Genomic DNA, 12,497 nt, shown 5'->3' with positions numbered 1-12,497 from the left:
ACCACATCCCTGGGTGGGCTCGAACCACCAACCTTTCAGTTAACAGCCGAATGCGCTGACCTATTGCGCCACATAGACATTACAAAGAGGTCTAGATTCCGTTTTTGAATTTCAACAAGCCAACAAGAGTATCAAAATGGAAATTCTGAAAAAGCATACCACGTCCCTGGGTGGGCTTGAACCACAAACCTTCCAGTTTACAGCCAAATATGCTGACCTATTGCGCCACAGAGAAGAAAGAAAGAGAGGTAGATTCCGTTTTTGAATTTCAACAAGCCAACAAGCTTATCAAAATGGAAATTCTGAAAAAGTATACCACGTCCCTGGGTGGGCTCGAACCACCAACCTTTCAGTTAACAGCCGAATGCGCTGACCTATTGCGCCACAGAGACGAAAGAAAGAGGGGTAGATTCCGTTTTTGAATTTCAACAAGCCAACAAGCTTATCAAAATGGAAATTCTGAAAATATGCACCACGTCCCTGGGTGGGCTCGAACCACCAACCTTTAAGTTAACAGCCGAATGCGCTGACCTATTGCGCCACAGAGACAATAGAAAGAGAGGTAGATTCCGTTTTTGAATTTCAACAAGCCAACAAGCGTATCAAAATGGAAATTCTGAAAAAGAACGGCACGTCCCTGGTTGGGCTCGAACCACCAACCTTTCAGTTAACAGCCGAATGCGCTGACCTATTGCGCCACAGAGACGAAAGAAAGAGAGGTAGATTCCGTTTTTGAATTACACCAAGCCAACAAGTGTTTCAAAATGGAAATTCTGAAAAAGTGCACCACATCCCTGGGTGGGTTCGAAGCACCAACCTTTCAGTTTACAGCCGAATATGCTGACCCATTGCGCCACAGAGACGAAAGAAAGAGGGGTAGATTCCGTTTTTGAATTTCAACAAGCCAACAAGCTTATCAAAATGGAAATTCTGAAAAAGTCGACCCCGTCCCTGGGTGGGCTCGAACCACCAAACTTTCAGTTAACAGCCAAATGCCCTGACCTATTGCGCCACATAGACATTACAAAGAGGGGTAGATTCCGTTTTTGAATTTCACCAAGCCAAGAAGCGTATCAAAATGGAAATTCTGAAAAAGAATAGCACGTCCCTGGGTGGGCTAGAACCACCAACCTTTCAGTTAACAGCCGAATGCGCTGACCTATTGCGCCACAGAGACGAAAGAAAGAGGGGTAGATTCCGTTTTTGAATTTCAACAAGCCAACAAGCTTATCAAAACGGAAATTCTGAAAAAGTGGACCACGTCCCTGGGTGGGGTCGAACCACCAACCTTTCAGTTAACAGCCAAATGCGCTGACCTATTGCGCCACAGAGATGTTCCAAAGAGGGGTAGATTCCGTTTTTGAATTTCAACAAGCCAACAAGCTTATCAAAACGGAAATTCTGAAAAAGTGCACCACGTCCCTGGGTGGGCTCGAACCACCAACCTTTCAGTTAACAGCCGAATGCGCTGACCTATTGCGCCACAGAGACGTTACAAAGAGGGGTAGATTCCGTTTTAGAATTTCACCAAGCCAAGAAGCGTATCAAAACGGAAATTCTGAAAAAGTGGACCACGTCCCTGGGTGGGCTCGAACCACCAACCTTTCAGTTAACAGCCAAATGCGCTGACCTATTGCGCCACAGAGACGTTACAAAGAGGGGTAGATTCCGTTTTTGAATTTCACCAAGCCAACAAGCGTATCAAAATGGAAATTCTGAAAAAGAGGGCACGTCCCTGGGTGGGCTCGAACCACCAACCTTTCAGTTAACAGCCGAATGTGCTGACCTATTGCGCCACAGAGACGAAAGAAAGAGAGGTAGATTCCGTTTTTGAATTTCAACAAGCCAACAAGAGTATCAAAATGGAAATTCTGAAAAAGTGCACCACATCCCTGGGTGGGCTCGAACCACAAACCTTTCAGTTTACAGCCGAATGCGCTGACCTATTGTGCCACAGAGACGTTACCAAGAGGGGTAGATTCCGTTTTAGAATTTCACCAAGCCAAGAAGCTTATTAAGGAAAAAGTGTACCACGTCCCTGGGTGGGCTCGAAAAACAAACCTTTCAGTTAACAGCTGAATGCGCTGACGTATTGCGCCACAGAGACATTACAAAATGGGGTAGATTCCGTTTTTGAATTTCACCAAGCCAACAAGTGTATCAAAATGGAAATTCTGAAAAAGTGCACCACATCCCTGGGTGGGCTCGAACCACCAACCTTTCAGTTAACAGTCAAATGCGCTGACCTATTGCGCCACAGAGACGTTACAAAGAGGGGTAGATTCCGTTTTTGAATTTCACCAAGCCAACAAGCTTATCAAAACGGAAATTCTGAAAAAGTGGACCACGTCCCTGGGTGGGCTCGAACCACCAACCTTTCAGTTAACAGCCGAATGCGCTGACCTATTGCGCCACAGAGACATTACAAAATGGGGTAGATTCCGTTTTTGAATTTCACCAAGCCAACAAGTGTATCAAAATGGAAATTCTGAAAAAGTGCACCACATCCCTGGGTGGGCTCGAACCACCAACCTTTCAGTTAACAGCCAAATGCGCTGACCTATTGCGCCACAGAGACGTTACAAAGAGGGGTAGATTCCGTTTTTGAATTTCACCAAGCCAACAAGCTTATAAAAAGAAATTTTGAAAAAGTGTACCACATACCTGGGTGGGCTCAAACCACCAACCTTTCAGTAAACAGCCGAATGCACTGACCTATTGCGCCACATAGACATTACAATGAGGGGTAGATTCCGTTTTTGAATTTCACCAGGCCAACAAGCGTATCAAAATGGAAATTCTGAAAAAGAACAGCACGTCCCTGGGTGGGCTCGCACCACCAACCTTTCAGTTAACAGCCGAATGGGCTGACCTATTGCGCCACAGAGACGAAAGAAAGAGGGGTAGATTCCGTTTTTTAATTTCAACAAGCCAACAAGCTTATCAAAATGGAAATTCTGAAAAAGGACAGCACGTCCCTGGGTGGGCTCGAACCACAAACCTTTCAGTTTACAGCCGAATGCGCTGACCTATTGTGCCACAGAGACGATACAAAGAGGGGTAGATTCCGTTTTAGAATTTCACCAAGCCAAGAAGCGTATCAAAATGGAAATTCTGAAAAAGAATAGCACATCCCTGAGTGGGCTCGAACCACCAACCTTTCAGTTAACAGCCGAATGCGCTGACCTATTGCGCCACAGAGACGAAAGAAAGAGGGGTAGATTCCGTTTTTGAATTTCAACAAGCCAACAAGCTTATCAAAATGGAAATTCTGAAAAAGTGTACCACATCCCTGGGTGGGCTCGAAACACCAACCTTTCAGTTAACAGCCGAATGCGCTGACCTATTGCGCCACAGAGACGTTACAAAGAGGGGTAGATTCCGTTTTTGAATTTCACCAGGCCAACAAGCGTATCAAAATGGAAATTCTGAAAAAGTGTACCACATCCCTGGGTGGGCTCAAACCACCAACCTTTCAGTTTACAGCCAAATGCGCTGACCAATTGCGCCACAGAGACGAAAGAAAGAGAGGTAGATTCCGTTTTTGAATTTCAACAAGCCAACAAGTGTTTCAAAATGGAAATTCTGAAAAAGTGCACCACATCCCTAGGTGGGCTCAAACCACCAACCTTTCAGTTAAATGCGCTGACCTATTGCGCCACAGAGACAAAAGAAAGAGAGGTAGATTCCGTTTTTGAATTCCAACAACCCAACAAGCTTATAAAAGGGGAAATTCTGAAAAAGTATACCACATCCCTGGGTGGGCTCGAACCACCAACCTTTCAGTTAACAGCCAAATGCGCTGACCTATTGCGTCACAGAGACGTTACAAAGAGGGGTAGATTCCGTTTTTGAATTTCACCAAGCCAACAAGCTTATCAAAATGGAAATTCTGAAAAAGTATACCACGTCCCTGGGTGGGCTCGAACCACCAACCTTTCAGTTAACAGCCGAATGCGCTGACCTATTGCGCCACAGAGACGAAAGAAAGAGGGGTAGATTCCGTTTTTGAATTTCAACAAGCCAACAAGCTTATCAAAATGGAAATTCTGAAAATATGCACCACGTCCCTGGGTGGGCTCGAACCACCAACCTTTCAGTTAACAGCCGAATGCGCTGACCTATTGCGCCACAGAGACAATAGAAAGAGAGGTAGATTCCGTTTTTGAATTTCAACAAGCCAACAAGCGTATCAAAATGGAAATTCTGAAAAAGAACGGCACGTCCCTGGTTGGGCTCGAACCACCAACCTTTCAGTTAACAGCCGAATGCGCTGACCTATTGCGCCACAGAGACGAAAGAAAGAGAGGTAGATTCCGTTTTTGAATTACACCAAGCCAACAAGTGTTTCAAAATGGAAATTCTGAAAAAGTCGACCCCGTCCCTGGGTGGGCTCGAACCACCAAACTTTCAGTTAACAGCCAAATGCCCTGACCTATTGCGCCACATAGACATTACAAAGAGGGGTAGATTCCGTTTTTGAATTTCACCAAGCCAAGAAGCGTATCAAAATGGAAATTCTGAAAAAGATTAGCACGTCCCTGGGTGGGCTCGAACCACCAACCTTTCAGTTAACAGCCGAATGCGCTGACCTATTGCGCCACAGAGACGAAAGAAAGAGGGGTAAATTCCGTTTTTGAATTTCAACAAGCCAACAAGCTTATCAAAACGGAAATTCTGAAAAAGTGGACCACGTCCCTGGGTGGGCTCGAACCACCAACCTTTCAGTTAACAGCCAAATGCCCTGACCTATTGCGCCACAGAGACAAAAGAAAGAGAGGTAGATTCCGTTTTTGAATTTCAACAAGCCAACAAGCTTATAAAAAGGGAAATTCTGAAAAAGTATACCACATCCCTGGGTGGGCTCGAACCACCAACCTTTCAGTTAACAGCCAAATGCGCTGACCTATTGCGTCACAGAGACGTTACAAAGAGGGGTAGATTCCGTTTTTGAATTTCACCAAGCCAACAAGAGTATCAAAATGGAAATTCTGAAAAAGTGCACCACATCCCTGTGTGGGCTCGAACCACAAACCTTTCAGTTTACAGCCGAATGCGCTGACCTATTGTGCCACAGAGACGTTACAAAGAGGGGTAGATTCCGTTTTAGAATTTCACCAAGCCAAGAAGCGTATCAAAATGGAAATTCTGAAAAAGAATAGCACGTCCCAGGGTGGGCTCGAACCACCAACCTTTCAGTTAACAGCCGAATGCGCTGACCTATTGCGCCACAGAGACAAAAGAAAGAGGGGTAGATTCCGTTTTTGAATTTCACCAAGCCAACAAGCTTATAAAGGGAAATTCTGAAGAAGTGTACCACATCCCTGGGTGGGTTCGAAGCACCAACCTTTCAGTTAACAGCCGAATGCGCTGACCTATTGCGTCACAGAGACATTACAATGAGGGGTGTTTTCCGTTTTTGAATTTCACCAAGCCAACAAGAGTATCAAAATGGAAATTCTGAAAAAGTGTACCACATCCCTGGGTGGGCTCAAACCACCAATCTTTCAGTTAACAGCCGAATGCACTGACCTATTGCGCCACATAGACATTACAAAGAGGGGTAGATTCCGTTTTTGAATTTCAACAAGCCAACAAGAGTATCAAAATGGAAATTCTGAAAAAGCATACCACGTCCCTGGGTGGGCTCGAACCACCAACCTTTCAGTTAACAGCCGAATGCACTGACCTATTGCGCCACAGAGACGAAAGAAATAGGGGTAGATTCCGTTTTTGAATTTCAACAAGCCAACAAGCTTATCAAAACGGAAATTCTGAAAAAGTGGACCACGTCCCTGGGTGGGCTCGAACCACCAACCTTTCAGTTAACAGCCGAATGCGCTGACCTATTGCGCCACAGAGACGTTACAAAGAGGGGTAGATTCCGTTTTTGAATTTCACCAAGCCAACAAGCTTATAAAAAGAAATTTTGAAAAAGTGTACCACATCCCTGGGTGGGCTCAAACCACCAACCTTTCAGTAAACAGCCGAATGCACTGACCTATTGCGCCACATAGACATTACAATGAGGGGTAGATTCCGTTTTTGAATTTCACCAGGCCAACAAGCGTATCAAAATGGAAATTCTGAAAAAGATTAGCACGTCCCTGGGTGGGCTCGAACCACCAACCTTTCAGTTAACAGCCGAATGCGCTGACCTATTGCGCCACAGAGACGAAAGAAAGAGGGGTAAATTCCGTTTTTGAATTTCAACAAGCCAACAAGCTTATCAAAACGGAAATTCTGAAAAAGTGGACCACGTCCCTGGGTGGGCTCGAACCACCAACCTTTCAGTTAACAGCCAAATGCCCTGACCTATTGCGCCACAGAGACAAAAGAAAGAGAGGTAGATTCCGTTTTTGAATTTCAACAAGCCAACAAGCTTATAAAAAGGGAAATTCTGAAAAAGTATACCACATCCCTGGGTGGGCTCGAACCACCAACCTTTCAGTTAACAGCCAAATGCGCTGACCTATTGCGTCACAGAGACGTTACAAAGAGGGGTAGATTCCGTTTTTGAATTTCACCAAGCCAACAAGAGTATCAAAATGGAAATTCTGAAAAAGTGCACCACATCCCTGGGTGGGCTCGAACCACAAACCTTTCAGTTTACAGCCGAATGCGCTGACCTATTGTGCCACAGAGACGTTACAAAGAGGGGTAGATTCCGTTTTAGAATTTCACCAAGCCAAGAAGCGTATCAAAATGGAAATTCTGAAAAAGAATAGCACGTCCCAGGGTGGGCTCGAACCACCAACCTTTCAGTTAACAGCCGAATGCGCTGACCTATTGCGCCACAGAGACAAAAGAAAGAGGGGTAGATTCCGTTTTTGAATTTCACCAAGCCAACAAGCTTATAAAGGGAAATTCTGAAGAAGTGTACCACATCCCTGGGTGGGTTCGAAGCACCAACCTTTCAGTTAACAGCCGAATGCGCTGACCTATTGCGTCACAGAGACATTACAATGAGGGGTGTTTTCCGTTTTTGAATTTCACCAAGCCAACAAGAGTATCAAAATGGAAATTCTGAAAAAGTGTACCACATCCCTGGGTGGGCTCAAACCACCAATCTTTCAGTTAACAGCCGAATGCACTGACCTATTGCGCCACATAGACATTACAAAGAGGGGTAGATTCCGTTTTTGAATTTCAACAAGCCAACAAGAGTATCAAAATGGAAATTCTGAAAAAGCATACCACGTCCCTGGGTGGGCTCGAACCACCAACCTTTCAGTTAACAGCCGAATGCACTGACCTATTGCGCCACAGAGACGAAAGAAATAGGGGTAGATTCCGTTTTTGAATTTCAACAAGCCAACAAGCTTATCAAAACGGAAATTCTGAAAAAGTGGACCACGTCCCTGGGTGGGCTCGAACCACCAACCTTTCAGTTAACAGCCGAATGCGCTGACCTATTGCGCCACAGAGACGTTACAAAGAGGGGTAGATTCCGTTTTTGAATTTCACCAAGCCAACAAGCTTATAAAAAGAAATTTTGAAAAAGTGTACCACATCCCTGGGTGGGCTCAAACCACCAACCTTTCAGTAAACAGCCGAATGCACTGACCTATTGCGCCACATAGACATTACAATGAGGGGTAGATTCCGTTTTTGAATTTCACCAGGCCAACAAGCGTATCAAAATGGAAATTCTGAAAAAGAACAGCACGTCCCTGGGTGGGCTCGCACCACCAACCTTTCAGTTAACAGCCGAATGGGCTGACCTATTGCGCCACAGAGACGAAAGAAAGAGGGGTAGATTCCGTTTTTTAATTTCAACAAGCCAACAAGCTTATCAAAATGGAAATTCTGAAAAAGTACAGCACGTCCCTGGGTGGGCTCGAACCACAAACCTTTCAGTTTACAGCCGAATGCGCTGACCTATTGTGCCACAGAGACGTTACAAAGAGGGGTAGATTCCGTTTTAGAATTTCACCAAGCCAAGAAGCGTATCAAAATGGAAATTCTGAAAAAGAATAGCACATCCCTGAGTGGGCTCGAACCACCAACCTTTCAGTTAACAGCCGAATGCGCTGACCTATTACGCCACAGAGACGAAAGAAAGAGGGGTAGATTCCGTTTTTGAATTTCAACAAGCCAACAAGCTTATCAAAATGGAAATTCTGAAAAAGTGTACCACATCCCTGGGTGGGCTCGAAACACCAACCTTTCAGTTAACAGCCGAATGCGCTGACCTATTGCGCCACAGAGACGTTACAAAGAGGGGTAGATTCCGTTTTTGAATTACACCAAGCCAACAAGTGTTTCAAAATGGAAATTCTGAAAAAGTGCACCACATCCCTAGGTGGGCTCAAACCACCAACCTTTCAGTTAAATGCGCTGACCTATTGCGCCACAGAGACAAAAGAAAGAGAGGTAGATTCCGTTTTTGAATTCCAACAAGCCAACAAGCTTATAAAAAGGGAAATTCTGAAAAAGTATACCACATCCCTGGGTGGGCTCGAACCACCAACCTTTCAGTTAACAGCCAAATGCGCTGACCTATTGCGTCACAGAGACGTTACAAAGAGGGGTAGATTCCGTTTTTGAATTTCACCAAGCCAACAAGAGTATCAAAATGGAAATTCTGAAAAAGTGCACCACATCCCTGGGTGGGCTCGAACCACAAACCTTCCAGTTTACAGCCAAATATGCTGACCTATTGCGCCACAGAGACGAAAGAAAGAGAGGTAGATTCCGTTTTTGAATTTCAACAAGCCAACAAGCTTATCAAAATGGAAATTCTGAAAAATTGTACCACGTCCCTGGGTGGGCTCGAACCACCAACCTTTCAGTTAACAGCCGAATGCGCTGACCTATTGCGCCACAGAGACGAAAGAAAGAGGGGTAGATTCCGTTTTTGAATTTCAACAAGCCAACAAGCTTATCAAAATGGAAATTCTGAAAATATGCACCACGTCCCTGGGTGGGCTCGAACCACCAACCTTTCAGTTAACAGCCGAATGCGCTGACCTATTGCGCCACAGAGACGAAAGAAAGAGAGGTAGATTACGTTTTTGAATTACACCAAGCCAACAAGTGTTTCAAAATGGAAATTCTGAAAAAGTGCACCACATCCCTGGGTGGGTTCGAACCACCAACCTTTCAGTTTACAGCCGAATATGCTGACTCATTGCGCCACAGAGACGAAAGACAGAGAGGTAGATTCCGTTTTTGAATTTCAACAAGCCAACAAGCTTATCAAAATGGAAATTCTGAAAAAGTGCACCACGACCCTGGGTGGGCTCGAACCACCAACCTTTCAGTTAAAAGCTGAATGCGCTGACCTATTGCGTCACAGAGACATTACAATGAGGGGTAGATTCCGTTTTTGAATTTCACCAAGCCAACAAGCTTATAAAAAATGAAATTTAAAGAAGTGTACCACATCCCTGGTTGGGCTCGAAGCACCAACCTTTCAGTTAACAGCTGAATGCGCTGACGTATTGCGCCAGAGAGACGTTGCAAAGAGGGGTGTTTTCCGTTTTTGAATTTCACCAAGCCAACAAGAGTATCAAAATGGAAATTCTGAAAAAGTGTACCACATCCCTGGGTGGGGTAAAACCACCAATCTTTCAGTTAACAGCCGAATGCACTGACCTATTGCGCCACATAGACATTACAAAGAGGGGTAGATTCCGTTTTTGAATTTCAACAAGCCAACAAGAGTATCAAAATGGAAATTCTGAAAAAGCATACCACTTCCCTGGGTTGGCTCGAACCACCAACCTTTAAGTTAACAGCCGAATGCGCTGACCTATTGCGCCACAGAGACTAAAGAAAGAGGGGTGTTTTCCGTTTTTGAATTTCACCAAGCCAACAAGAGTATCAAAATGGAAATTCTGAAAAAGTGTACCACATCCCTGGGTGGGGTAAAACCACCAATCTTTCAGTTAACAGCCGAATGCACTGACCTATTGCGCCACAGAGACGTTACAAAGAGGGGTAGATTCCGTTTTAGAATTTCACCAAGCCAAGAAGCCTATCAAAATGGAAATTCTGAAAAAGTAGCACGTCCCTGGGTGGGCTCGAACCACCAACCTTTCAGTTAACAGCCGAATGCGCTTACCTATTGCGCCACAGAGACGAAAGAAAGAGGGGTAGATTCCGTTTTTGAATTTCAACAAGCCAACAAGCTTATCAAAACGGAAATTCTGAAAAAGTGGACCACGTCCCTGGGTGGGCTCGAACCACCAACCTTTCAGCTAACAGCCAAATGCGCTGACCTATTGCGCCACAGAGACGTTACAAATAGGGGTAGATTCCGTTTTTGAATTTCACCAAGCCAACAAGCGTATCAAAATGGAAATTCTGAAAACGAAGGGCACGTCCCTGGGTGGGCTCGAACCACCAACCTTTCAGTTAACAGCCGAATGCGCTGACCAATTGCGCCACAGAGACGAAAGAAAGAGAGGTAGATTCCGTTTTTGAATTACACCAAGCCAACAAGTGTTTCAAAATGGAAATTCTGAAAAAGTGCACCACATCCCTAGGTGGGCTCAAATCACCAACCTTTCAGTTAACAGCCGAATGCGCTGACCTATTGCGCCACAGAGACAAAAGAAAGAGAGGTAGATTCCGTTTTTGAATTCCAACAAGCCAACAAGCTTATCAAAATGGAAATTCTGAAAAAGTCGACCACGTCCCTGGGTGGGCTCGAACCACCAAACTTTCAGTTAACAGCCAAATGCCCTGACCTATTGCACCACATAGACGTTACAAAGAGGGGTAGATTCCGTTTTTGAATTCCAACAAGCCAACAAGCTTATAAAGGGGGAAATTCTGAAAAAGTATACCACATCCCTGGGTGGGCTCGAACCACCAACCTTTCAGTTAACAGCCAAATGCGCTGACCTATTGCGTCACAGAGACGTTACAAAGAGGGGTAGATTCCGTTTTTGAATTTCACCAAGCCAACAAGTGTATCAAAATGGAAATTCTGAAAAGGTGCACCAAATCCCTGGGTGGGCTCGAACCACAAACCTTTCAGTTTACAGCCGAATGCGCTGACCTATTGTGCCACAGAGACCTTACAAAGAGGGGTAGATTCCGTTTTAGAATTTCAACAAGCCAACAAGCTTATCAAAATGGAAATTCTGAAAAAGTGCACCACATCCCTGGGTGGGCTCGAACCACCAACCTTTCAGTTAACAGCCGAATGCACTGACCTATTGCGCCACAGAGACGTTACAAAGAGGGGTAGATTCCGTTTTTGAATTTCACCAAGCCAACAAGCTTATAAAAAGAAATTTTGAAAAAGTGTACCACATCCCTGGGTGGGCTCAAACCACCAACCTTTCAGTAAACAGCCGAATGCACTGACCTATTGCGCCACATAGACATTACAAAGAGGGGTAGATTCCGTTTTTGAATTTCACCAGGCCAACAAGCGTATCAAAATGGAAATTCTGAAAAAGAACAGCACGTCCCTGGGTGGGCTCGCACCACCAACCTTTCAGTTAACAGCCGAATGGGCTGACCTATTGCGCCACAGAGACGAAAGAAAGAGGGGTAGATTCCGTTTTTGAATTTCAACAAGCCAACAAGAGTATCAAAATGGAAATTCTGAAAAAGCATACCACTTCCCTGGGTGGGCTCGCACCACCAACCTTTAAGTTAACAGCCGAATGCGCTGACCTATTGCGCCACAGAGACTAAAGAAAGAGGGGTGTTTTCCGTTTTTGAATTTCACCAAGCCAACAAGAGTATCAAAATGGAAATTCTGAAAAAGTGTACCACATCCCTGGGTGGGGTAAAACCACCAATCTTTCAGTTAACAGCCGAATGCACTGACCTATTGCGCCACAGAGACGTTACAAAGAGGGGTAGATTCCGTTTTAGAATTTCACCAAGCCAAGAAGCCTATCAAAATGGAAATTCTGAAAAAGTAGCACGTCCCTGGGTGGGCTCGAACCACCAACCTTTCAGTTAACAGCCGAATGCGCTTACCTATTGCGCCACAGAGACGAAAGAAAGAGGGGTAGATTCCGTTTTTGAATTTCAACAAGCCAACAAGCTTATCAAAACGGAAATTCTGAAAAAGTGGACCACGTCCCTGGGTGGGCTCGAACCACCAACCTTTCAGCTAACAGCCAAATGCGCTGACCTATTGCGCCACAGAGACGTTACAAATAGGGGTAGATTCCGTTTTTGAATTTCACCAAGCCAACAAGCGTATCAAAATGGAAATTCTGAAAACGAAGGGCACGTCCCTGGGTGGGCTCGAACCACCAACCTTTCAGTTAACAGCCGAATGCGCTGACCAATTGCGCCACAGAGACGAAAGAAAGAGAGGTAGATTCCGTTTTTGAATTACACCAAGCCAACAAGTGTTTCAAAATGGAAATTCTGAAAAAGTGCACCACATCCCTAGGTGGGCTCAAATCACCAACCTTTCAGTTAACAGCCGAATGCGCTGACCTATTGCGCCACAGAGACAAAAGAAAGAGAGGTAGATTCCGTTTTTGAATTCCAACAAGCCAACAAGCTTATCAAAA

At 44.9% G+C, this 12,497-nt stretch overlaps 37 non-coding genes across 37 annotated transcripts; all 37 read right to left on the bottom strand.

Annotated features, from left to right (window-relative positions):
- Positions 1-4: 4 nt before the first annotated feature.
- trnan-guu (transfer RNA asparagine (anticodon GUU)) lies at positions 5-78 on the bottom strand. The gene has a single exon. It is a non-coding gene; the product is annotated as a tRNA-Asn (tRNA).
- Positions 79-318: 240 nt separating this feature from the next.
- On the bottom strand, positions 319-392 carry trnan-guu (transfer RNA asparagine (anticodon GUU)). Its single transcript has one exon. It is a non-coding gene; the product is annotated as a tRNA-Asn (tRNA).
- An 83-nt stretch (positions 393-475) lies between these two features.
- Positions 476-549, bottom strand: trnan-guu (transfer RNA asparagine (anticodon GUU)). The gene has a single exon. It is a non-coding gene; the product is annotated as a tRNA-Asn (tRNA).
- An 83-nt stretch (positions 550-632) lies between these two features.
- On the bottom strand, positions 633-706 carry trnan-guu (transfer RNA asparagine (anticodon GUU)). The gene has a single exon. It is a non-coding gene; the product is annotated as a tRNA-Asn (tRNA).
- A 397-nt stretch (positions 707-1,103) lies between these two features.
- Positions 1,104-1,177, bottom strand: trnan-guu (transfer RNA asparagine (anticodon GUU)). The gene has a single exon. It is a non-coding gene; the product is annotated as a tRNA-Asn (tRNA).
- Positions 1,178-1,260: 83 nt separating this feature from the next.
- trnan-guu (transfer RNA asparagine (anticodon GUU)) lies at positions 1,261-1,334 on the bottom strand. The gene has a single exon. It is a non-coding gene; the product is annotated as a tRNA-Asn (tRNA).
- An 83-nt stretch (positions 1,335-1,417) lies between these two features.
- On the bottom strand, positions 1,418-1,491 carry trnan-guu (transfer RNA asparagine (anticodon GUU)). Its single transcript has one exon. It is a non-coding gene; the product is annotated as a tRNA-Asn (tRNA).
- An 83-nt stretch (positions 1,492-1,574) lies between these two features.
- trnan-guu (transfer RNA asparagine (anticodon GUU)) lies at positions 1,575-1,648 on the bottom strand. The gene has a single exon. It is a non-coding gene; the product is annotated as a tRNA-Asn (tRNA).
- Positions 1,649-1,730: 82 nt separating this feature from the next.
- trnan-guu (transfer RNA asparagine (anticodon GUU)) lies at positions 1,731-1,804 on the bottom strand. The gene has a single exon. It is a non-coding gene; the product is annotated as a tRNA-Asn (tRNA).
- Positions 1,805-2,347: 543 nt separating this feature from the next.
- On the bottom strand, positions 2,348-2,421 carry trnan-guu (transfer RNA asparagine (anticodon GUU)). The gene has a single exon. It is a non-coding gene; the product is annotated as a tRNA-Asn (tRNA).
- An 83-nt stretch (positions 2,422-2,504) lies between these two features.
- Positions 2,505-2,578, bottom strand: trnan-guu (transfer RNA asparagine (anticodon GUU)). Its single transcript has one exon. It is a non-coding gene; the product is annotated as a tRNA-Asn (tRNA).
- A 552-nt stretch (positions 2,579-3,130) lies between these two features.
- Positions 3,131-3,204, bottom strand: trnan-guu (transfer RNA asparagine (anticodon GUU)). The gene has a single exon. It is a non-coding gene; the product is annotated as a tRNA-Asn (tRNA).
- An 83-nt stretch (positions 3,205-3,287) lies between these two features.
- On the bottom strand, positions 3,288-3,361 carry trnan-guu (transfer RNA asparagine (anticodon GUU)). The gene has a single exon. It is a non-coding gene; the product is annotated as a tRNA-Asn (tRNA).
- A 547-nt stretch (positions 3,362-3,908) lies between these two features.
- Positions 3,909-3,982, bottom strand: trnan-guu (transfer RNA asparagine (anticodon GUU)). The gene has a single exon. It is a non-coding gene; the product is annotated as a tRNA-Asn (tRNA).
- An 83-nt stretch (positions 3,983-4,065) lies between these two features.
- Positions 4,066-4,139, bottom strand: trnan-guu (transfer RNA asparagine (anticodon GUU)). The gene has a single exon. It is a non-coding gene; the product is annotated as a tRNA-Asn (tRNA).
- Positions 4,140-4,222: 83 nt separating this feature from the next.
- On the bottom strand, positions 4,223-4,296 carry trnan-guu (transfer RNA asparagine (anticodon GUU)). The gene has a single exon. It is a non-coding gene; the product is annotated as a tRNA-Asn (tRNA).
- Positions 4,297-4,536: 240 nt separating this feature from the next.
- trnan-guu (transfer RNA asparagine (anticodon GUU)) lies at positions 4,537-4,610 on the bottom strand. Its single transcript has one exon. It is a non-coding gene; the product is annotated as a tRNA-Asn (tRNA).
- Positions 4,611-4,693: 83 nt separating this feature from the next.
- Positions 4,694-4,767, bottom strand: trnan-guu (transfer RNA asparagine (anticodon GUU)). The gene has a single exon. It is a non-coding gene; the product is annotated as a tRNA-Asn (tRNA).
- Positions 4,768-5,164: 397 nt separating this feature from the next.
- On the bottom strand, positions 5,165-5,238 carry trnan-guu (transfer RNA asparagine (anticodon GUU)). Its single transcript has one exon. It is a non-coding gene; the product is annotated as a tRNA-Asn (tRNA).
- Positions 5,239-5,633: 395 nt separating this feature from the next.
- Positions 5,634-5,707, bottom strand: trnan-guu (transfer RNA asparagine (anticodon GUU)). Its single transcript has one exon. It is a non-coding gene; the product is annotated as a tRNA-Asn (tRNA).
- Positions 5,708-5,790: 83 nt separating this feature from the next.
- Positions 5,791-5,864, bottom strand: trnan-guu (transfer RNA asparagine (anticodon GUU)). The gene has a single exon. It is a non-coding gene; the product is annotated as a tRNA-Asn (tRNA).
- Positions 5,865-6,102: 238 nt separating this feature from the next.
- On the bottom strand, positions 6,103-6,176 carry trnan-guu (transfer RNA asparagine (anticodon GUU)). The gene has a single exon. It is a non-coding gene; the product is annotated as a tRNA-Asn (tRNA).
- Positions 6,177-6,259: 83 nt separating this feature from the next.
- trnan-guu (transfer RNA asparagine (anticodon GUU)) lies at positions 6,260-6,333 on the bottom strand. The gene has a single exon. It is a non-coding gene; the product is annotated as a tRNA-Asn (tRNA).
- A 397-nt stretch (positions 6,334-6,730) lies between these two features.
- trnan-guu (transfer RNA asparagine (anticodon GUU)) lies at positions 6,731-6,804 on the bottom strand. The gene has a single exon. It is a non-coding gene; the product is annotated as a tRNA-Asn (tRNA).
- Positions 6,805-7,199: 395 nt separating this feature from the next.
- trnan-guu (transfer RNA asparagine (anticodon GUU)) lies at positions 7,200-7,273 on the bottom strand. The gene has a single exon. It is a non-coding gene; the product is annotated as a tRNA-Asn (tRNA).
- An 83-nt stretch (positions 7,274-7,356) lies between these two features.
- trnan-guu (transfer RNA asparagine (anticodon GUU)) lies at positions 7,357-7,430 on the bottom strand. Its single transcript has one exon. It is a non-coding gene; the product is annotated as a tRNA-Asn (tRNA).
- A 552-nt stretch (positions 7,431-7,982) lies between these two features.
- trnan-guu (transfer RNA asparagine (anticodon GUU)) lies at positions 7,983-8,056 on the bottom strand. The gene has a single exon. It is a non-coding gene; the product is annotated as a tRNA-Asn (tRNA).
- Positions 8,057-8,139: 83 nt separating this feature from the next.
- Positions 8,140-8,213, bottom strand: trnan-guu (transfer RNA asparagine (anticodon GUU)). The gene has a single exon. It is a non-coding gene; the product is annotated as a tRNA-Asn (tRNA).
- Positions 8,214-8,760: 547 nt separating this feature from the next.
- On the bottom strand, positions 8,761-8,834 carry trnan-guu (transfer RNA asparagine (anticodon GUU)). Its single transcript has one exon. It is a non-coding gene; the product is annotated as a tRNA-Asn (tRNA).
- Positions 8,835-8,917: 83 nt separating this feature from the next.
- On the bottom strand, positions 8,918-8,991 carry trnan-guu (transfer RNA asparagine (anticodon GUU)). The gene has a single exon. It is a non-coding gene; the product is annotated as a tRNA-Asn (tRNA).
- Positions 8,992-10,013: 1,022 nt separating this feature from the next.
- On the bottom strand, positions 10,014-10,087 carry trnan-guu (transfer RNA asparagine (anticodon GUU)). The gene has a single exon. It is a non-coding gene; the product is annotated as a tRNA-Asn (tRNA).
- Positions 10,088-10,170: 83 nt separating this feature from the next.
- trnan-guu (transfer RNA asparagine (anticodon GUU)) lies at positions 10,171-10,244 on the bottom strand. Its single transcript has one exon. It is a non-coding gene; the product is annotated as a tRNA-Asn (tRNA).
- An 83-nt stretch (positions 10,245-10,327) lies between these two features.
- trnan-guu (transfer RNA asparagine (anticodon GUU)) lies at positions 10,328-10,401 on the bottom strand. Its single transcript has one exon. It is a non-coding gene; the product is annotated as a tRNA-Asn (tRNA).
- A 711-nt stretch (positions 10,402-11,112) lies between these two features.
- On the bottom strand, positions 11,113-11,186 carry trnan-guu (transfer RNA asparagine (anticodon GUU)). The gene has a single exon. It is a non-coding gene; the product is annotated as a tRNA-Asn (tRNA).
- A 707-nt stretch (positions 11,187-11,893) lies between these two features.
- trnan-guu (transfer RNA asparagine (anticodon GUU)) lies at positions 11,894-11,967 on the bottom strand. The gene has a single exon. It is a non-coding gene; the product is annotated as a tRNA-Asn (tRNA).
- An 83-nt stretch (positions 11,968-12,050) lies between these two features.
- Positions 12,051-12,124, bottom strand: trnan-guu (transfer RNA asparagine (anticodon GUU)). The gene has a single exon. It is a non-coding gene; the product is annotated as a tRNA-Asn (tRNA).
- Positions 12,125-12,207: 83 nt separating this feature from the next.
- trnan-guu (transfer RNA asparagine (anticodon GUU)) lies at positions 12,208-12,281 on the bottom strand. Its single transcript has one exon. It is a non-coding gene; the product is annotated as a tRNA-Asn (tRNA).
- Positions 12,282-12,497: the final 216 nt, after the last annotated feature.

This window comes from Festucalex cinctus, chromosome 1 (genome assembly GCF_051991245.1).
Source record: "Festucalex cinctus isolate MCC-2025b chromosome 1, RoL_Fcin_1.0, whole genome shotgun sequence".
Lineage (NCBI taxonomy): Eukaryota > Metazoa > Chordata > Actinopteri > Syngnathiformes > Syngnathidae > Festucalex > Festucalex cinctus.
Note: the sequence above shows the minus strand (reverse complement) of the source record. Positions and strands in the feature narration are given on the sequence as shown.